The sequence below is a fragment of the Neopelma chrysocephalum genome, unplaced genomic scaffold (assembly GCF_003984885.1).
Source record: "Neopelma chrysocephalum unplaced genomic scaffold, ASM398488v2 Primary Assembly neopelma1_22b, whole genome shotgun sequence".
In the NCBI taxonomy this organism is placed as follows: domain Eukaryota; kingdom Metazoa; phylum Chordata; class Aves; order Passeriformes; family Pipridae; genus Neopelma; species Neopelma chrysocephalum.
Window position 1 is genome coordinate 14,963,936 of NW_020897690.1, and position 23,711 is coordinate 14,987,646.

Sequence of the window (23,711 nt, forward strand, 5' to 3'; positions counted from 1 at the left end):
AGAACTTGTATATAAATGGAAATACAGATAAAATAAAAAAAAATTAAAACCAAGAGCACTGCTGGACATGCCTCCTAGAAAGATGAAAAGAGATCAAATTGAAGAGGGATGTTAATGATATTATCTACATCGCTTTATGTCTCATAAGACTTACAGAGGAATCCATGCACAGTGAGTCCACACCCTTGGACTCTTCTAGTGTTCCTTATCTTTGTAGCTGAGACATAGTGTAAGGTACCATAACTCATTTTTCCTGGAGCTGAAAAAAAAATAGGATAAGGAAAAAATAGGAATGCAAATAAAACTTATTTTTTGACCCAAATAAGTGAAGGAATTGGCTTATATAAAATTTATCCCCCAGTCTTTAAAAATGACAGAAAATTAGCTGCTTAACTCTTTTTGAGTTTTAATAGGGCTTAGGTGAGTAATTCCATTTAATCTCTGATAAACCTATATGAATACAGGATATAATACATTTTAAACAGTTACCACTTAGAAAGGTAAGCCAAAAAAGTAGGGCTATAACATTAAATAGTTTTAGCTCACTGCTGAAGCTAACTTACATACCCCATGTGAGTCTACACATAAACATGAAATTGAAGTTTATAAATACTAATGTGCTTCTGAAGAACAGTGCTTATTTTTAAAGAGAGCCTCTTAATTCAAGAAGTATATTTTATTTAAGTGTTCAAGTCGGCATCTAATGACAGCTTTATACAAGTTAAACATGAGCTTTGTTGTCAATGATTTCATGACAGTAAAATATCAATGCAAGATCAGAATCTGACCTGCTTATGAAAAACGGGGAGAGAGTATTTTTATCAGTGGTCCACAACTACATCTTAGATGCTATTTTACAGAAGAAATCTGATTTTATCAGCACAGGTAATAAGAATATGGAGGCTAAAACAACCTCAGCTGATATAATTTAAAAGATAATTTAATTTAGAAGAGTACCTACCACTGAAGGTTATTTTGAATTTAAATGACAAAAATTATGATTCTGAAGCACAAAACTTGACAATTTCCTATCTGATTCCAGTTTCTAACATTATGTATTATGGTAGAGGTGAAAAATGAAATTATATTCATTAGGGAAAACGGAGAACAAATATTATGCAGATATTTTTGCTAACCCTACTGCTTCACAAAGTAAACATGCCATGATCCTAACACAGCATTATTAAGTTGTGAAAGTTAAATTCAAAAAATTAGGGCAAAACTACAGTTTCTGGTACAGCTCTAATTCTGCCTGGTGCACCTGCATTATCAGGAAATGTTTAATTACCTGGTCACACTCATTTTTGCATTAGATCTCTTTCACTGCTAGGGCATAACCTTCTTTAAAGAAAGAGTAAATAATTTCTTCATGGATTTTCCCATGGTGGTCATGACAACAGTATGGAAAGGCTTGATGAAAATTATTTGTTTTCTCAACATTGCTATTCTTTCTATCTTAGCAATTGCAGTGTTTTGCACAGCCTTGTTCCTGGGAACAACTGCTTGTTCTGAATGAAACTAGCTAGGTATATCCCAAGACAGACATGCAGCATGAAAAAATCCATACCTAACTTTGACGTTTTGCAAAGTTATAAACCACTGAAAAGAGGACTTAATAGGTGGATGTGTCAGGAAATCTCCATAGTAGATACCACAAGCAATTTCCCATAATATGCCCATATTCTTAACTGGCATCAATTAGCTTCCATGCAATGATTTCAGTATTACTTGTAAGACTTAAAATCTTCTAAAAAGCTTACATTTGAATAAAGATGGAAAAAAGCAGAGGGTTAGGAGACTACTTTATGACCGAGATGAAACTAGAAAAGGATATTGATATAAAGACACTGAAAATACAGGTTTAGAACTCAGAAAAGGGAGATCTAAAATGCCTAGATAAGAAGTGGTAACTAGCTTGCAGCAGAGAACTGCAAGTCAGAAAAAAAAAAAAGATGAGAAAGAATTGAAGAAGAACTGGGCTTGACTGGGAAATCATAATATAAACAGACTGAATAATAACCTCGTTGGAGACAGTCAGGAATGGGAAAGTCAGATCAAGAGAGAAGGAAAAGTGAAGCTCAAAAGTCGGCGAAAAGTCAGATAAGATAAAGTACATGGAAGAACATGCACTAAACTGTCCTGATAGAGGGTACTGGGTCTGAAGCAAAAAGACTAGAAAAAGGGAAATTTCATTGTTTCAGGGAAATGCTGACACATGCTGTTCTCATCTCACAGATGTCTCAGATTTACTTGATTCTCTCTTTACCTCCACTTGATTTGTGCATTAGACACAAGAGTGTCAATGGCAACATACATACTCAATCTTTGTAATAAAGGGAAATCCAAATGATTACATGGCCACATCGATTCAGACACTTGTAATTTCAGCATTCTTGAATTTACAGTGGCAATGTTAGTCTTGTAACTTAGATTTTCATTTGTTATTTCTTTATTTCAGCTTTGTCGCAAAGCTAGGCTGGATGTTTTCCAACAACAAAGGCCATTTATACATATCTATAAAGGTTTTCACATTTAAAACTTGCCCCTAAACTCTTTGGCCTACGACTACTTCTCACTTTAAGACAGTTTTTTAGGTTTTTTTTATGCTTATCACTTTCTTGTGTTTTCTCAAAACACTGCACTTATTACTCATTTGCATTATTTATACCTTTGCACATTGTTTTTATTTCTGTATTCTATTTGTACTTTATTTATCGTATTTATACATGTGCAATGGACTTGACTTTATCTTTCCAGGATTTAAAACATGTACATGTTTTGTGTATTGTAGTTATTTTTTTAACCACTCAACATTATTAGTGCTGGGTATTAGAATGGAAAGAGAGTCTGGACAAGTGTCCAGATTTTTCCTCAAGGAAGCCTGTTATTTTCCATTTAATAAACAAAAAGCTTTTGTATACCCTAAGCAGCCATCAAAGTTTTAGTTCTCCAATATATTTGCATTTGTCTGAAGCAACTGTAAAGCAAACATCACATCACTAAGGATAAAAAAGTTCCTATATATTAAATATATGTTTCATCTGTTTCCACCATCAGCTTCCAATGGATTTGATTTTAACTATTCCCCTAAATACATTTGTGTCTAAGATACAGTGGGTATTTTTAATAATTAATGTTTCTAAATCTATGCATTAAATATGCTGTCTTGTGGGGCCTTTTGTAATGGTGGTCATTTCAAAGCTTGAATAGCACCAGCAGAATTGATGCATTTAAAGTTTCTTCTTTGTGTGGAAAGAGAAATAGTTCTCCTGTTCTACAATGTCTTTCAGAGACAAATATAGATATACAGATATGCAGATATATAGACTGTAGTGGGTTGACCCTGACTGGATACCAAGCACACACCAAAGCTGCTCTATCACTCTCCTTCTCAGCTGGACAAGGGAGAGAAAATATAACAAAGGTTCATGAGCTGAGATAAGGACTAGGAGAGATGACTCACTGAATACTGTCATAGGCAAAACAGACAAACTTGGAGATATTAATTGAATTTGTCACCAACAAATCATAGCAGGACAATAAGAAGTAAAACAAATCTTAAAAACACCTTCCCCTCCCCCCTTCCCCCTTCCTGTGCTCTACCTCCTCCCCCATAGTGGCGCAGGGAGATGAGGAATGGGGGCTACAGTCAGTTCATCACTGGTTGTTTTCTGCCACTGCTTCCTCAGGAAAAGGTGTCCTTCCCCTGCTCCAGCACACGGTCCCTCCCATGGCAGACAGTTCTCCACGAACTGCTCCAATGTCAGTCATTTGTCCATGGGATGCAGTCCTTCAGGCACAGACTGCTCCAGTGTGGGAGCAGGGTCACAAGTCTGTAGCAACTGATTCACAGACTCAGGTTGTATGGACAAACTGAATTGTTTATTGATTACAACCTTTGGTATATATAGGGTTTGGGGAAAGAGCATGCATACCAGTACTTTTCCACTCCGTTCATAGCCAGGGTTAGGGGGAAGGGACACACAGGGAGTACTTTTCCATTCCACAGGTAAGCAGCCTTCCATTACGGTTAAAACCACCACTGATGGGGCAAGCAAAATAAAGCCATAAAGAGAGCTATCATAGGCTGTTTACAAGTCTGTTAGTTTGTCTTGCTTATCACAGATGAGGCAAGACCTCAAGCAATGAGTGCAAACAGTTCTTCCTTGTTTTTGCTTAAACCCCATGGCTTCTTACTGAAATTTCTTCTCATTTCTGCAGTGTCATGAAGAATTTGCATTCCCACACAAGTCCTGCCAGCAAACCTGCTCCAGCATAGGCTCATCTCTCCACAGGTTCACAGGTCCCTGCCAGGAGCCTGGTCCAGCACAGGTTTCCATGGGTTCACAGCCTCTTTCAGGCATCCACCTGCTCCAGTGGGCTCTCCTCCACGGGCTATAGCTCTACTCCACCATACACATCCATAGGCTGCAGGGGGACAATGTGCCTCACCATGGTCTTCTCCATGGGCTGCAAGAGAACTTCAGCTGCAGTGCCTGGAGCACCTCCTTCCCTTCCTTCTCCACTGATCTTGGTGTCTGCAGAGTTGTTCTTCTCACAAAGCCTTATTCTTCTCTGGTTGCAATTACATCTGTGCAATAATTTTTTTTCCTTCTTAAATGTGTTATTACAGAGGTGTTACTATCATTCCTGATTGGCTCAGCCTTGGTCAGCAGCGAGTCCATCCTGGAGTCAGCTGGCATTATCTCTGCCAGACATAGCGGAAGCTTCTAGAAGCTTCTCACAGAAGCCACCCCTGTAGCTCCACCACTACCAAAACCTGGCCATGCAAACCCAATAGATAGATATATTAAAAACATCAACATCAGGTGGATTCAAAGATCAAAATTCATGTTACCTTATTTGAGGCAATTAAGTGAAGTTCTTATTATGAGATTAATCTTCCTCAATATAATAATAAAAAAGGAAAAAAAGGGGAAAAAAGGAAGAGCAAATGATTTTTTTATTTGAAAGATTCAGTACAGATATCATTAAAGTATTTCTTGCTGCATCAATTAATAAGTATGATTAAATTAGGGACAGCAAATAAGTGCTCAAACTTAGGCAAATAGGCCAAGGACAGATAGAGGCAGTACAGCCCCATCTCTTTCATCCAGTACTCAGTTCTTACAGGATTTTGATACACATTGAGCAAGAAGCTCAACTTTTTTTTCAAATAAGGGGCTTCCACTGAATGAGTTTTTAATGTTCCTGTTTTCCAGTTTCAATGCATTTCTAAAATGGTAAAGGTACAGACAGGTGAGCTGCAGTCTTTTTTTGTAAAAATATGTCTATTCTTTTCGCCCTACTCCTTATTTTATCAAAGTAATTAGATGAGCAAAACAATAGAAAGTCATCACAGTTTGCACAAACTTATAAAATGGAGAGAACATTTACTGATTAGCACCAGGGCACATGACAAAGCAGCTATTAGTTTGTCAATTATTTAGACACCTACAAATACGTGATTAGTTAGTCTTTAATTTGGTAGCACTGTTTTTTAAAGACAGTTCTTTTTATGTGCTCTCTCTTGATTTTCTGTGGTCTCTATTTTTTCCAACAAAGGAAGCAACCCAAATGGTTGTTGTTTTATTAATGAATAAAGCATGTACATCAGCAAGACTATAGCTCACAAGGAATATTCAATTAATTAGCAAATAAAAGTGTATTTTTCTAGAGGGCTAAGTAATTTAAATGAGGTATTAATAATTTAAACACTACTCAGCCCTAGCTAGCAAGCTTTATAATGAAGTTATTTGAGTCTTTAAATATTTCCTACTAATTGTTCCCCACACACAGTGAAAATTGCATGTTTTGTAATAGATTAGGCGTCAGGATAACTGACCTCATTAAATGAAATTAAGATTTCCCTACCTAGCAATGTATGTATTGTAGCTGCTGCAAGAAGAATAAGCAGAAACTCACAGAATTTTGATGTTTAAGGCCTAATCTTGCATAAATTCATGCAAACAAATAAAAGATACATATTCTATTAGTTTGATTCAGCAAATTGAAATCCACAGCCTATAGCTATGAATGTTAATTTATGTAACTTACTACTTGAATTTACGTAAAAATTTGTGACATAGAATATGAATAATATTTCAGGTAGTATCACTGAAATGTAATGCATATGTTTCTCCTAGTCTCAGAATTTGTTTTTGCAGATGCTGCAGATTTGACACTTTGAGAGCTCTATTCTAATCACATATACATGAGCACCAAAATGAATAACTGCATGGACCAAGCAGGATTTTTCAACCAGCTGCTTGCATTTTGGCATACCTGTTTGTCTGAGATTAGAATTGAGCTTTACATGTCTACAACTGGTTTTACAGTCCTAGAGATAGGAATAGCAGAGAAAACAGTGAGCTTCCAAACAGACACTAGTCTATCATTCTAAAACAAGACCTGATTAGTTCACTTATTTTTCCCAAGACAAAATGCCCTAAGGCTTTCAGAAGGACATATTAAATACCACTGCTTGTATTTAAACTCAAATGTGAATAGTGGAAATGACTATTCAACAGCCCAAATCCTCAGTAGAGAGTGAAGTTTCTCACTTAAGCATTTTCCCTTCTTCTGACTGGCTATTGTCACAAAATCAGAGAGAACTAGAATTTCAAGAACATACCTTAGACACTAGTTTTAATCTTCTCTCCCTGGGAAGGAAAATAAATTACCTTCTCTTTTTTTTTCTTTCCATCTCCTGTCACCTTGTTCTCAGCCTCCATTTTAGATAATATAACCAGCTCCTCCATATCCCTGCAAAACCACACAATACACATTGTACAGTTTGATTTCCCAAAAGAAATTTCAGAACCTTCTATGAGTTATTTCTATCATCACCTTTTTTCCTATCTTTTTTCTTTTTTAAGGGGAAAAAATATCAACAAAGATAAGAAACATTCAGCACCAACTGCCTCAATGCAATTATCTTCCATTTTTGTGAGGTTAGAAATGAGAATACCACTGCTCAGAAAAAATATCTTTTAGTACTTTTGTTATGCAACTTTTTGCCTTACATTGGACCCTAATTGTCTCTGAAATATCAAATGCCTTCTGATTGGAAGGGTCACAGACAACCATAATGTGAATTACTAATCTTTTGCTATGATAAAGGTCAAATAGCAGTCTTCTTACAAAGCTTACGTATCAGGTTCCTTTTCTATGTTCTTCAGGGCAGATCTCAGCTGGAGTAAGCTGCCCTAACTCCAGGAGCCTTGATAATTTATCACAAAATGAGTAGCTGATCCTCGGTTTCTAAACACCAAGCTTTCTAAAATGTAAATAAAGGGATAACTATTATATTATAAAACAGAAGGCATTTGAAAGAGACAGTGTGTAATGTGACATTTCCACGCAGTTACATGAAATTTGCAATGGAAATAAAGCAGAACAGCAGCTCTTGCTACCTTAGGCTCTAAATTTACTAAATGTTATGCACCCCCTGCAAACGGCAGTGACACATTTTTGCTATCTGTCAAAAATTATTCAAAAGGGAAAAAAAATCATATGTAGCTGCATAGACTTGTTTTGGCTACTTCCGTAAGCACCTCCCACAGAGAGTCAAAAGGACTGTGGGACTGCATCATTAAACACTGATCTCTTCCCACACACTCTTCAGTTTTGCTAATATCTCTGAGAACACACATTTTGGAGGAGCTCTCCCAGCTTAGACTGTGGTGCCTAATAAATGCAAATGCACCAGGCAGAAGTAATTCAATAGAACTTGACACTGGTGATGGGCATTTTGATGACTATAGCAAAATATAGTTTATTATTTCAATCTACTAGTAGTAGACAGAAAATTCTAATTAAAGAGGAGTTTGAAACCTAGGGGGAAGGGCAAATTAAAGGCATTGTGTGACTTCTCTTATGTTCTGGCTCATTTTATATATTATTTAACTGGGAATAAGTTCTAATATTTGAAAAGTTTGATGATCTATGTCAAATGAATATGATTGCCTTATCCTAGTTCATCACATAACAGATATACTGTTACAACAGTATATGTAACACTGACTGAAAACTACTGTTTTTTTCCCCATGGAAAGATAACATTTATGCTCTAATGTTGTAGCCATGTTCAACTCAGAAGAAGAGTTTGTAGATAATGAATTTTCAGTTTATGATTCTTAATACAAAAGGGTTGGAAAAAATAGACATGCTACAACCTGTGACTTCACAGTGAAGGGCTTTGCACAGGGAAAACATACAAATTACTTTATGCTTACTTTTTCCAGATTTCCTAGTTAGAGGATTACTTGCCTTACACACAGGATATTTTTCCTCCGAGAGCAGATTATAAAGTGAATGCCATAGTAACAACAGGATGTTGTAGCTTCACTTTTAGAATTATTAAAAAGTTTGAAGTGAGTCAAGAGAGTACCCTCTGACAGAGGAGTCAGTGCTTTGCTCTGATCTATATCCTGTTGTTTAGCCACCTGAAAGGCCTCATGGAGCTTTTGTGATTACTGTTTCTATCCAAAACGAAAATGACAAAAATAGTGTATTTGATGGCAACCAAAGAGTAGGAATTAAAAATGAAACATGGACTTTCGTGATATTTTCAGGTTACTAGGCTGGCTAACAACTTCATCAAATGAAATATTGATTTTTCTGATGATAACTCCAAGCAGAATCCTATTTGAATTCAGCTCGACCTAATTGCTTTTTATCTTGCATTAAGAAAAAAAATAGCAAAAAGGTTTTCTAGTTTAATGTACCATAGCCTATGAAGCTATTTGAAAGCTTGACTGTACATCGGGGATCCCTTGTGAGAGACAGACAGATGCCAAAAAAAGATAACAAATATTCAATTGGCTAATTTTTCTACCCTTTTCTACTACATCTACTGCTTTTCCTTTGAATTCCATAATAAGGAAAAAATAAATAACACAAACAGCTTTAGGCATAGTACTTCATTGAATAATATTCCCTGAGAATGTTTTGCATATGTTATTGATGAAGGTATGCACAGATTTATTTTAAGAAATTATGCATGAAATGTACCATATACAATGAATGTTACTAGGGTAACCTGCAAGGGGAAAACACCTTTTCTCTTTAGGGTTTCTAATGTTTTGGAACATTTCAAGCATCTTAACTTGAAGACATAGAAATATAGTCAAATTCAAAGTCTGAATAATTAAACTGGCAATGTTGACATTCCTTCCACTGTCATAAGCCATTACAGTTAATAAATGTAATATTTCATACATATTCATTATTTTGTATTTCAAGTCCGGAAACCAAATTCTGTTTCTTATTGCCTATGAAAAGACAAAAGATTTCAACCAAACTCTTAGCTGTCCAATAAAAAAATAACTGATACCTGCAAACTGACTGACAAACACAAAAAGTAAGAGATGCTGGAACATACATCACGAAATCGACTTTTCTAATTAATAAGATAAGTTTAGCTTTAGTTATTCATGTAAATATCTCAAAGCATATTCATTAGTGTTTTGTAGCACATTTTGCAAAATAAGCAATTAGTATGCAACTGTGGTTCAATAGTTCTTGAGGGCAAATACAGTTAAAACATATTCTGCATAGTGATGGTTTAATCATATTTCTCCTCAGTCAGCAATAATTGTGAAAAATCCTGAAATCAAATTTACAACCATAGTTGGGAGTATAATTTTGAGTTATATCATTTGCCAGGTTTATATAAACTCATATTTTTTTATTTTTTTCAAAAAATGAAGGAACAAATTTTGACCATCTTAGTCAGACATGGTTTGGGAGAGGGACAGTGGACGTGGAGAACAAAACAAAAGCAAAACAAATCTTGAAAACTAAGTCCAGAAAACATGAATCACAGTGTCACAGAATTATTTAGATTGAAAGTGACCACTTAAGAGCATACAGTCCAACCTAATTGAGAAATACTATTTTATCCTGAAGAGATATTTTTAATAGAGCTCATCATGTAGGTTGAATTGTGTACTGCTGCTTTTAGATTAATATTAGGCTTTTTCCTGTTTTGTATAAGACTATGAAAAACAGCAGAAAAATGTATCAGAAAGATGCTTTATTTAGAAGACAAAGAGGAGAAATAAGGATTCCATAATAACCTCAAAGTGTTTTTTAAATCACTTTACCAAAGAGTTGTAACACTAGATACAAAAGCAAAATCAGGAAGGTAGAAAACAATTTTCTCTTTTGAAGAAGAGCTCCCAAGATTTACTGTCCAGTGGTCAACATTACAAAAAAAGTCACACACTCTTTAACTTCAGACTTGAAGGAGCAACTTTTCCATTTCTCTGGTCAAAAATTTCTTGAGAGGATTGCTCATGAGATTTTTCATTGATTTATTTCCATACTGTAATGGCAAACTCACTTAACAGCTTCTGTGGAAAGTCATGTTCCTTCAAAAGAAATATGCGTACAACTCCATATTTTTGTTTTGTTTTGTTTTGTTTTTTACTTCTCCCCACCACCCCAATTTCTAAAATCATCCATTCATATTTCTTCTTCAGCAGTATGCAGTTGTAAACAAAATCTTTAATCTAAATAGCTGTTAATCTGAAAGAGTAGAGTCAACAAATAAGAGTTTATTGTCACTTATGACTGACTGTATCTACACAAAAGAGTTACTCATTTTACATGGTTCTTTATGTTGAATTCCTGTTTAGAGGCATAAAAGCTGACAGCTACTGAAATGTTCCTTAAAAGTCCAATCACCCATTCTAACTTCCAACTTTTATTTTTTGTTTGTTTGCATTTTTTTTCTAATAGTTCTCAAGGCTCCTACTGGATGGCAAAAAAGAAAAAAAAAAGAAAACAGAAATACCCAAATCAAGGTTTTACATTTATCCTATTGATCCATCAATTTCTTTGTTACCTAACAGCACCTCTTCTATCCAGGCCTTTGAACAGGTTTTCCTTAATACTAATAGAAAAGAACTTTTCATGATGGGTAAAATCATTGTTAGTTGAAAAACAATACCTAATTTTTCTTTGGAGGGGGTGAGTATATTTTAGGTATTTTCTGCTTAATGTGTAGTTGTTTCTCCATTTTACAAATTACAGTTAATACATATTGATTAGTATTGATGGAAATGCTTTAAAAAGTCACCTCTTTTATCCCTTCTTCCCTGCAAAAACAAAATGAAAGTAAAACTTAATCTCCCCTTTTCCCCACATTTTTTTTCTTGTTAAGCTTCATACACTATCTAGGATTTTCTATCAAAATTCACCTCATTCACTCATCTCATAAGACTTTCTAGTCATTAAAATTTAAAATTATTTAAATACCCCTCTATGTCTCTGAGACGATAACTCTAAAGAGAGTCACAAAGTTTTCTTTCAAAAAAATGCTTGAGAAAATATTTAGTAACATTTACATACTACCTAGAAACTTCAAAGAAAAATCCCACATTTTGAATTCGATGAAGAGTCCAGATTGGTAGAAGAGAGTATGGCCTCTCAAATTAGCAGGTTTTCTGACAGCACTAGAGACAATGAGTAAGCTCAAAAACTATGGTATTACATTTTGATTCTAATAATCGCAAATTGCCTCAAGTAAACCATGAGAGTGACTTATCATGAAATATGTGAATTGAGCTGGAAAAACTGTTAGAAGCAAATAATGCATTTAAATGTATTTCATTTGCTAGTCTGAATTTCAGACTTTGTCATTGAAGTTAGGGGGAAAAAAAGCATGCTATGTTTCATCAGTTTCTCTTACCAAATGTTTTCTTGCTCTTATCCTGTCTCTCCAGGTAATAATTTGAAAGGTAACACTTCTTTCTTTGTTCAGTAGTTGCTTTGTAGCTCCTTCTATCAAAATAACTAGAGGAAGCTCCCTTATTGAACTAGACGATAGCTCTAAAAGCAATTAAAAACTCTTAAAATCATTACAACTTTTACACAAATATTGCTCCTATTTTGACTGTGCTTTCTCACTTTAACTCAATATATTTTACATTTTTGAAGGATGTAAAATGGGAAGATTTTTCAAAAAATTCTGAGCAGATGAAATACCATAGGCTGAATCAGAAGTCTAAATACCCAAGGTGTTTTCAAAACGGAACAGCTGGTAACATTTTGAGTAATTTTTTACTATGGGAATTTTATAATGAAAAATTTCTAAAGGATTATAATTTACAGTGACTGATCAGAATATTTATACATCATAGCATAATACCACTAATTTTTACATTTAAAACCTTGCATGGAATAAGAAAAATAGAATACATATCACAATAAATGAGTACTTGAATTTGCATTTAAAATATATTCACAGTATTTCCATATTATTTATTATGCCCAGTGGTAATTTTGTACCCTTACAATGAAATATTTGAAGTATGAGGCAAATTACAGTCACTGTGATAGGCATCTATTACAAAACCTATAACAAGAGAGTATGACAACTGAGCGTACATCACACAAGTACTCAAATCCAAAGTGCTTTTTTACTTATATTTACATATAGTTTTTCTGTGTTTTATACAGTATTACAATATCATTGGACTACTTTACAGTTTGTGACTACCAATTAGACCAAGCTGATTTTCAAACATATTTGACTTCCAAAACTGTCTTTCCATAACATAGGAATTGTTGTTGAAACTGAACTTTGCTTTTTCCAAGTTAATACTTACTGGGGTTTGGGGAATATTCTAGTCAGTTTACCTAAAACTGATGAGATGGCATTTCTATTTTATCATACTTTTTCTTGAAAATTTCCAATAATCTTTCTTGATTAAAATCTTCAGCAGAAATATATTAAAAAAGCATATCATATTTCTATAAACTCTAAAGATATATAGTAGCAACTGAGTAGAAATCTTTTAAACCATAGTTCTTCTGACAACACTCATTGATTAATTTCCCTTTACCATTCCTACGCATTACAGAAGAGCTGCTGAAGGGTTGTGTTGGATTTCCCGCTACTTTACACTGAAACCATAGCAGAGAGCACAGCCACAAGAGACTCTCCGTTAACTTGCCATCTTTCAAGATTTCAGCCAATTCATGTTATGTTTTTTTTTTTTAAGAGCAGTGAAATCAAAAGGAGGTAGATACCCACAAGAAACTTCATAGGGACGTGGTGGTCTCAGGTCTGCTTATCAAGCTGCACTGTAAATTGGAAATGGGAAAGGGCAGCTATCATAAGGTGGGGGAAGAGAAAGGAGATTTACTTACAACAGTCACACAACATCACAGTGAAGATTTCAACTTTTGGTACCACGTTCACGATTTTCTTTTTTTTTACGGTCAGATATCTTTGGCAACTTGCTCAGTCTTTTTTGCAGCATAAGATACACCTGGATAAAGAAAAATTGGACAGATGCATAAAGGATCTTGGAAGTGTTCTGTATTTTGGCTAGGCTTTGGAAATAAATATAACGATATAACAGATATAAAGAACTACAGAATTGACATGACAAAACACCTGACACAAGGAATTTTATACACTTGGGGAATACCGTCTAAATAATGGTCCTTCTTCTTAACTTGATCTTCTAGGATAGGCCAAGAAGGCTTTCACCATAAAAGTGAGTGTTGGGTCCATTCAAGCAACTGCTGAGTTAAAATTAACCACCTGTTCAAGTACAAAAGGTGAGAGAGCTGTAATCTCTTAAATTGGTTTGAGAAAAAGCAAACAACCCAGAAAACAGGAAGTTTTTTCTCTTTGACTTTTTTAATTGTAGATCATGTCAACTTTCTGAATTTTAGTGAGATCATTTTCATGACCTTTAAGTGAAGCCGGCTTATAAGCTTTGAGCACCTGAAGTTTGCATGAGTATAATGTTCATTTTTCTATTCTATACATAATTTGCAGTGGAGGCTGGAAAAGCCAAACTGAGAAAATTAAGCTGAATCAGAAGCCCCAACTTTGAGCACAAGGCCCAGTGTCAGGAGGGTTATACCACTGTGAGTTATGAAATAAAAAGTTATTCATAGAAAAGGAACTGCCTCTATCGACATGCACATTATGACTCATACTGCCAGCCCTGATTACAGTACTCGTTAATGAAATATATTTCTGTAAGCTTAAAGAATGCTCCAGAAAGATCCATAATAGCACCACCTCTGAAACAAATGAATTCAAGGTCTGTGGAAAAAAAAAATCAGGAAGGTCCATATGTCTCCAACAAAAAGCTGAGATGAGAAGTCATTAAAACCTTTACCAAAAAAGGCGTATTAGTGAGTAGTGGCTCACTAAGTCACTTATAGTGACTTCAAATTATTTCCACTTTATTGGAATTTGAAGCCAGAAGACACTGAAAGACAAAGAGCTTTTGCTGTCTTTTTATTCCGTCGGTTATCAGGTTCATTATTGCTTTGTGGCCTCATGACCAGGTGCTGATATTTATCTCATGTGGCCGCTTTAATGTTTTTTCCCCAGTTTATTTCTAAAGTGTGAAGCAGGCTTTCAAAATCCAGTAGAAGATATACTCTTACTGGAAGTCTCAACCTGAATCCTGAAGGAGAATATTTTATCCTTCTGAAGTCAACCTTTGATACAACTTTTTTTTTTTTCACATTCTTTTGTGTACTGAAAGAATATAAAAGTATTAGTACAGTTGATAAAAACAAAAATTTTGCTGCAGTTGTTGCAATTTCACATATATTCACATTATTTTAATTATAGTATTTCAACCGAATTCTGCAACCAAATTAATCCTGAAGTCATGGACTTTACTAGTTCCTATTTACAGTACTGTTTGAGAACCTCCATTTGCAACTTTCTGTCAATTCTCTGCAACTTTCTTCAATTTGGAGCAGATCCAGATTTAATCCTTGTTCCAAAGACAACAGGAATTCTCCAGTTTGGCTGCATCAGAAAGTGTGGCCAGCAGGTTGAGGGAGGTGATCCTCCCTCTTTAGTTGGTCTTAGTGAGGTCACATCACTAGTACTGTGTCCAGTTCTGGGCTCCTCAATACAAGAAAGACAAGGAGCCACTGGAGAGGGTACAGGGGAAGGCCAGAAAGATGATTAGGGGTATGGAGCATCTCTCTTATGAGTAGAGACTATGAGAGCTGGGCCTGCTTAGTCTACAGAAGAGAAGATTGACAGGGGATCTCATCAATACATATAAATATCTCAGAGGTGGGTGCCAGGGCAATGGTGTCAGAGTCTTTTTGGTGATGCCCACCAACAGGAGGAGGAGTACTGTGGAGGACGAGGAATATGACTGGAAAAGGTTTCAGAAATGCCGCGAACTCTACGGGAATCATTAGGGAGGACACTAAAGAATACCAGCAGCATTTAGCATGCGTACCAGAAAAGAACTTGGATACTATAGTACGTAAGAATTGTTAATGCATGTTTTTCTAATTATGTACCCCAGTTTTACTTGTGGTTGGACATGTCCAGACTTGTTTGCTCCCTTGTTGCTGATTGGTAGGATCCCTCATTCTGATTGGTAGGATTCAGCCGCAGTGTGGAGTCCTGCTTGATTGGTCCTTGTTCCTGAAGTGTTCCCTCCTGTTTTCCCTGATTTGTTCAACTTCCTGTCAATCCCATGCTCCACCTACCATTCCAGTGCTTTCCACTCCAAACCCTATTTAAGCTGGCATTTTCCCTCAATAAAGCGTGATAGCTCCAGACCTTTCACCTTGTCTGAATCCTTTGTGCTGTCGTCGTCCCATTCCCAACCCAGACCGCGACAGAGCACTGGTCATAAACTAAACCACAAGAAATTCCAGCTCAATATGAGGAAAACCTTCATTACATTGAGGGTGGCAGAGCACTGGAACAGGCTGCCAAGGAAGGTCGTGGAGTCTCCCTCTCCGGAGACATTCAAAACCCACCTAGATGCGTTGCTGTGTAACCTGCTCCAAGTGACTCTGCCTTGCAGGAGTGTTGAACTGGATGATCTCCAGAGGTCCCTTCCAACCCCAGTGATTCTGTAATTCTGTGAAGATGCTTCAGCACAACATGTTTTGGAGAGATTTGCTGTTTGTGTAATTGCCTCAATACTCATTATTCAAAGAACTCATACCTTCTCAGATCCTTTCTGACCTTCCTTTCTTATTTTTGTTCATAATAAGTCATAGACACATGAATATAGTTAAAATGAAACCCTTCTATGTTTATAATTTGAACACAGACATTGGATTTTGCCCACAGATATGTTCAAATATCATTTTTTCTAATTTCTGCTTCTTTCTCTTTCTTCTTGGTTTAGCCACTGAGGGAAAGAGATAAGGTTGTCTTAAAGCTGTTAAGGATACCTTCTGAGTTGATTTTCTTCTTTTTTTCCTCTGGTTATTACAAATTTTTCAGGGTAGCCTTATCTCTGAGTTTCTTAGGTCGAATGTTTGAAGTATGAGATAACATCCTTACAATGTTCTTTTTACCTTTCAGTTAGTGGCATGAGTTCACAGTTTCATTATTATTTCTAAATGCTTCAGCTGGGAATTCCTTCTATTATTAAAAGTTGCACAAAATATCAAAACCAGAAAACCATAAGCAACCCAGATCATAACTAGAGATGAAGATTTATAAAGTCAACTGTTATTTCTCTCTTTATTTTAAATTTCAGAGATAGTTAACCAGACCAGTACAAAGAACTCAGCACAGTCAGCTATTAAGAGATTTTATGTCTTGCAGAAGTGTAGGGATAGATACAACCTCACAAGAATTTTTAACAGAAACTCGAGGATAAGTTTTTGCTAGGAAAGCTTTCTACCTAAATGGTAACTTTCTCTCAAAGGCAGTTTCAATGTTTTCTTCCCTTCCAACCCCCTCCTCCACATAGCAAGAGAAGTTCTCAGCCTCTCTGCAATGTGAGAGGAGAGAGCCAGCCCTAACAGACATACACAGAGGCCTTGGGAAGGTGAGGGAGAAACAGAGAGGATAGAAGGGGACCTGAGAGGCAGGAACTCGCCTTTCCCTGCCTGAGGCCCAGTGGGCAAACCACGCTGTTAGGTTTTGGTATTCTGGCCTTCTAAATAAACTTTTTTTGAATTTTTTCCACTGCCTTGGCATTTCCGGGGATGCCTGCATATCTTACCATGAATGAAGTATCCAAGAAAATGTAGTGAAATGGAACTTCATGAGGGTAGGCACTGTTCAAAACTGTAGCACTGGATTAAAGTTGCGTTGTGTTTTCAGATGAGCACAAAGCAGTCAACACGTGCATATGAACCTGAATCCTAACACAGGCAATTAGACTACACTTTTTTTTTTCAATTAATTAACAGTAGGTTTATAGGGTTATGAACTAAGAAACATTATACTGTATGGAAAAAAATGGATATACATCCTTGATTCTGTCTAGATACATCTGCACAATATTCTAAAGACAGAACTAGATCTCTTCTCACAACTATACTAAATGTAAAGGCTTCCTCATGCATGCTCTGTAAACTGCGTGCCATCGCACCCACAGAATTAGTATGGCAGCCAATAATTTCTGCACTGAATGATTGGCAAAAAATTCTCTCGTAGAATAACAAAGGTGTGGTGAGAAGTTAAGTACCTCCCTGCATTGCCTTTTTGACACTTCCATAAAGTACTTTCCAAAAGCTAAGCTGTACTTTGGTGTGTAACTATGGGACTAACTTTGTGAGCCACAGAAGCTGGAATTACTTGATCTACCTGTGGAAACTCAGCAAGTCCCCACAGTCTCTCACCCATCAGTTCACTACAACTGAGCACTTACTGTGTTATGTTGCTAATCATTTAAATGCACCTCATAAATGCCTTTGAAGTACCTTTGCACTACAATTTGTGCTTGTCTACTGCTTTATTTTCTTTACTTAGTTACTGGGTTGACAAGCTGTCCTCTCAGTTCAATGGATCATCTTGGGAGGAGAGACAAATTTAGGAACACAGCAAATATTTTAGACAGTGTTTCAGTATTAATTTCTTGTCTTTAAATATCTCTGAGTAAGTGGATTTTACACCTGTTTTTCAGATGTACTTACTTTAATATAGTAATATATTAAATATAGCCAAGGGACTAATTTGTTTTATTGTTAACTTGAGTTAAACCTAGGCTTAGATCCAGCAAAAACAATTAAATGAGTGTGATAACAGTAGACCCAGTTAAAGTGAGTTGTTGACTAATTTCTTCCTATGACTTACAATGGCTAAATAAAGCCACCACTAATAATTTAAATTACTTTCAATTAAACACAAACACAAGGAAGTCATTAAGTTAATTTTTTGATAGAAATAAAAGATTGGCACAGGTGCTGAATTTCTTTAATGGTAAGTATTATGGAGATACAAGATGCTTCCCTGAAATGATTCCTTAAAGGGAAAGGAGAGGGCAATTCCCAATTCTGAATACTCTTTTTTTTTATTACATAAATGCCATAGCAAGCAAAATATAATATATTTTGAAAGCATCTCTCATATTTACTATACCTCCTGGTATAAAATATGTAAGACTTCTATGTTTTGGAAGATTATGGATATGAGAAAGGTTTCTAGATTCAGAATCATTATTCAAAAAGTTTCAGGACAGAAGAAGAAATTCAGGTCTTCACCCATATTACCACTGCTGTCCTTTGTATTCATGGACAGATACAAAAATAGAAACGTCTTGAGAAAATGATATGATCTTGAACTACAGAAAAGAAATAGCCTGAAACTTACTGCGATTGATGGCTCTACTAACCAATTTTATTGACAAGATAGTTGCACATGCGTAGAACACACCAAAGCATACAAGCCCTGGCACAAGTTGTAAAGATTAATTAGGTACACTGACATGCTAGCTGGAATGTTTTAGTTTAAACATGTATTTATACCATTAATGTAAACCTGTATTTTCAAGCACTCTGACTTTCATCCTTATATCTTGTTTGTCAGCAACCTCAAACTAAATTTATCTAATGCATATGATGCATAACCCTCATACTTTTCAGAGGACAAATATAACTATCTCATGATTTCTGTAGTTACAAGAAATGACTATGGGAATGCTTAAGGGCATGCTTAAGTTTCTTGTTTCCTAGATTCATTTGCAAATTCCATATGCAAAATAAGTGCTAGGTGAGAGATGTTTGAAACCCAGTTTCATGATAATAACTTATAGGCTGTGGTTTTGCACAGTCTCAGAATAAACTTTTCATTCTCTCTTATTTTGCAACTGAAATTCTACCAAATTCTCATTTAACTCATAAATCTGACCTATTTTAAAGCAAAAAAACCCAACCCTCACACCTCTTTTTCAAGTATTACTTTGTACCACTACCTACTTTTAAAAGTCTCTTCTCAGACACTGCTAAGCACAAGGGACTGTGTCACTTGCAGAGAGCCAGGTTGGTGTGGATTCACTGAGGACCTCTGACCCTCCTGGAACACTGTTGTGACTATCTTGTTCAGGGTAGCCCAGGCATGGGATGAGGAAAAAGCTGGAGAGCAGTCCCTGTGACTAAGGGGCAGTAGAAAGGCAGAAAGGAGTGATCCCGAGGAAAGGGGTCCTCAGCACCCTCTCCTCCCAACCCTCCTCCTCCTTCCACAGTAGAGCATCTTTCAGGCCACAGGCTCCCAGCTCCCAAAACAGCCATATTTAGGCCAAATGCATCACCATTCAATCATTTATATGATGTTCTGGCTAACTGGGTGGGTCCCAGTTGACTGGAAGTTAGCAACTGTGACACTTATCTACAGGAAGGGCCAGAAGAAGGATTCAAGAACCACAGGCCTGTCAGCATGACGTCAGTGCCAGGGAATGTCATGGAGCAGATCATCCTGAGTGCCATCCCGTGGGACATACAGGACAACCATGAGATCAGGCCCAGCCAACATGACAAGGTGACCCACTTAATGGATGAGGGAGAAGCAATGCATGTTGTTTACCTGGACTTCAGTAAAGCCTTTGACAATGTTTCCCACAGTATTCTCCTGAAGAAACTGGTTGCTCATGGCTTGAATGGGTGCACCATTTGGTGGACAAAAAGCAGGCTGGATGGCCAGTCCCAGAGAGTAAAGACCATCAAGGTCCCTGGGTTTTTTTAGTCCAAGAACAAGGTGATTTCCCAATGGGTGGCTGTAGATCCAGCCAGACACTCCACAGCAGTGCATGAAAAACAGCAAGAGATGAAGCAAGAAAGTCAGAGAGAGTAGTTTCTCTGAGGAAACAGGAAACTACAGTTCTGCCAGGAAGAAAGGCTGGCCTTTGGCACCAGGGTCCCTCCTAACTGCTTCATTAGCAATTCTTTATGAGATTGGGTAATAAACAATTTTAAACAGAATAAACAAGAGAAAAAACAACCTTTAAAATTCTTTCCTTCTGTTTTTTGGTATTTTGCCTCCTGAATCTTCACACCTCTGCCCTCTCCTGGTCTCCCCAGTCCAGGAAGGACACAGATTGGTGAGGTCCGTGCTCAGCCCAGGGTCTTTGGGAGGGTGAGGGGCCAGGGCACATGACACATGAGAGTTGCCTCATCATGAGTGGGGTGAGACACTGGACCAGGTTGCACAGAGAAGTTATAGACTCCCCATCCCTGGAAGTGTTCAAGGCCAGGCTGGATGGGGCTTTGAGAAAACTGGTCTAGTGAAAGATATCCTTCCCTGCCCATGGTAGGGGAATTGAAACTTGATGATCTTTTTAAGATTCCTTCCAACCCAGGCCATTCTATGTGTTGTGATCTTTTGGTCATCATTAAGAAGAGAAGGTCGAGGTGGACCTCATTGGTGACTACAGCTGCCTACTGGGAGGGTGTAATGTAGATGGATCCTGACTCTTCTCAGAGGTGCTCTGTGGGGGAAGGTCAAGTGCCACCAGGTCCACTTTGACAGATAGAGAAATCCCAGGTAGAAAAAAGGAAAAGGTTGTCACCAGCAGAGTGCTCAGGTATGGAACAGGTACCCAGGAATGCTGCAGAGTCTATGTCCTTGAGGGTATCCAAACATGATTGCACAAGGCCCTGAGCAACCTGGCCTGACTGGAGCTGCTCTGAGCAGAGCTCAGACTGGAGATCTCCAAGGGTCTCTCCCAACTTTTGTGCTTCTGTAGTCAACCTTTCTGTCTTACCCAAATTAGAGCCACCCACAACTTGTGGAAGATGGCCTCTGTTCCAACACTGCCCAGGCCCTCCTTCAGATAATCACCAGCATGGGTGACCATCTCATCACTGACCCAAAGCACATCACCGCAAGAAACTTCTCCATGGGTGGGGTTTGACCTGATAATCACAAGGCAGTGGTACTCTCGCTGTATCCTCCATCTGCCCATACCTCAATCCTTTGGGGTACTCTACCCATGCCTCTTGGGTAGAAGTGGATAACAAACAAGACTGCTAAATGTGAATGCACAAGCTAAGAGCTAGTCTGCTGTTTGAAAAATATTGTTTGGCTGTTGAGAAGGAAATGATCCATGGAGTTTGTCAAAGTAAGTCTGTTTTGGTATAATCCTTTACACACTCAATGCATATAACTAATGAACTCTAATCTTTATGCAAACATTAAAAAAATTAATCTCATCTACTTCCAACTCTCATTAGAAACTCAGAGTTCTAACATCTCGAGGTGAGGGCTTGAGATTGGCTGAAGAAGTCCTAAAATTGGATTTATAGTTATGAGGATACTATGAGAATAAAACTAGATTGCTGATTCAGACAGTTTTTTAAAAGATTATAAAATTCTGCTCTAGACAGAACTAAAGTTGTCTACATAAAATGTTCTTTGGGTGGCATTATGTACACAAATATTTCTTCCTTTGAACATTGCATTTATGCGTTTCATTGTAGGATCAGTGCCACCTTGAATAGCTGCTTATACCCAAAAAGCAAACACACCAGTCATTCTACTAAAGTCTCCAGGCAACATACAGCTCTAATGGAAGACAATTTCTTTAAGAAAAAAAAAATAAAGTTTTTCAAGTATAGTAGTCCCTACACCTGGAGGCAGTTCTTCTAGTCTTTAACAATTAGATTGAATTTGCTGAGTATGGTAAAATTTTCTGATTCCAGAGGCAAAAGCACTTCTAAACATAACATTTCCTTGTCTTCTACAGTTTGCATTTCAACAGAGTAAATGAACATTTTAGTCCAATTCCAGCTGAACAGGTGAACCAATTACAGTAGTACATTATGCACTGATAAGTTCCTATAATGGTATTTCTAGCAGACAAAGAAAAAAGAGATGAAATCTAAATTAGTCACAGCCTTAGGCTTTCCATTCATGACAAAAAGGCTACTAATGGGGCAACCTAAAGAAAATTACCTGCTACACCTGTTTATTTGGTTTTGGTTTTGCTTCTTTTCTAATAGACTACCTTCATTAAAAAAAAAAAAGGAAGAAAAGAAAGAAAAGAAAAACGAAAATATTTGAGGCTGAACTGAGCTCCCCTGATGAGGAAACACAGAAAAACTTTGTAGTAAAGAGGAGGAATAGAATAGTACTGTATTTTTGATGTAAAAGGGAAAAAACACATAGGATTTTGATAATCAAAAAGTGTCTGTAAATTATAGGCATGCAGTATACTTATAAAATGGTTCAGATCTGTCAAACACTTAAGCCACTACCCCTGTGATACATTTTTAAGAAAGTCCAAACATAAAGTTCTATATCAATGATAAAAAAAGTCCTTTAATGTTGCATAAGAGTCTTCTAAAGAGGTCTAGACAGTGATTCTAAACCATGATGTAGAGCAGGCAGTCTCCCAGAACCAAATTTCCTAAAATTATTCAGGTAGCTCATTCCCATTGGAGTCAGTGAGGTCCCAGCAATACGGCACAGCAACATGAGTGCTGCTGTGAACTCCATAAGTCTTATGACAGATCTTGCTTGGAAGCCTTGCAATAAGAGAAAGCAGAGGGTGAAACTGTCTCCTCACATTGGTGTTACCAAGACAGAAGCCAAATATTTTCCCTCAGACTGTCCAGCAGTTGCCAAGCTGAGGGACCCATCACTGCAGCATCCCGTGGGAAACACCAAAGAGTTATCTCTCTTCCACTGCTCTTTTGCTTGGCTGTATCACTTTCGCTATCCTGTCGAACCTTCCTGTCTGTGTAATAAGACAGTTACATTCCCTTTCCACTCTTCAAAACCCCCTTGGCCCTGAAAATCTCTGTTTCAGCTGCCACACTTACTGCTGGACTAGAAGTCTGGAATCTACCCTCGCTTGCTGGCATCATGTGTCCCCAGAAAACCTTCTTGCTTTGATTCTTCCATCCATAAAATGGGGATCAGTAGGGGATCCCACATATTACAGCCTTGGCAAAATGGCCTGGATGACAACTGCTGTTGAGATAGGAGGGTAAACATACACAGAGTGCATAACTCAAAACTTTTTGAGAGGTAATCATCAGCAAACTGATCATGTTTGAGAGGAAGAGAGCTATCAGTTAAACTTCAGAGCAACCAGAGAATTGCCAAGAGGCTTCGGAGAAAAGAAATCAGCATAAAGAAAAGTATAAATGAGGCATGAAAATCAGTAGCTGTGGGGAGAGACTGAGGTGGCAGTGACTGCAGCTGATTGGGCACTGCTGGCAGTTTCCTCATAGCACTGCAAAGGAGCCTCCCCAAGGTGCTGCATCTGGCTGGGTGCTGGCAGCATGGGCCAGCATGCAGGACCCCCACCCTAGAGTGCCTGGGGCTGGGGGGACTTTCTCACCATTGTCTGTGTTTGTTAGCAGGGTCTGGGAAGCAGTGGGGGCAGAAGCTGAGCTGTAAAGAATACAGGGGCACGAGAGTAGAGGTATATGGGGTCACTATTCCTCCCTGAAAAGGATAAGAGGAGTCTGGAACCCTGAATGACTGGGAGAGGAAGGTAAAGCTTTTT

The 23,711-nt window shown here is 37.3% G+C and overlaps 2 long non-coding RNA genes across 3 annotated transcripts in view; both read left to right on the forward strand.

Moving 5' to 3' along the window:
- LOC113966152 overlaps window positions 1-23,711 on the forward strand; it is a 799,277-nt gene that overhangs the window by 596,876 nt on the left and 178,690 nt on the right. The gene's annotated exons all lie outside the window — the stretch shown is intronic.
- LOC113966157 lies at window positions 4,945-15,531 on the forward strand. Its single transcript, XR_003533721.1, has 3 exons — window positions 4,945-5,259; window positions 11,947-12,049; window positions 12,873-15,531. It is a non-coding gene; the product is annotated as an uncharacterized LOC113966157 (long non-coding RNA).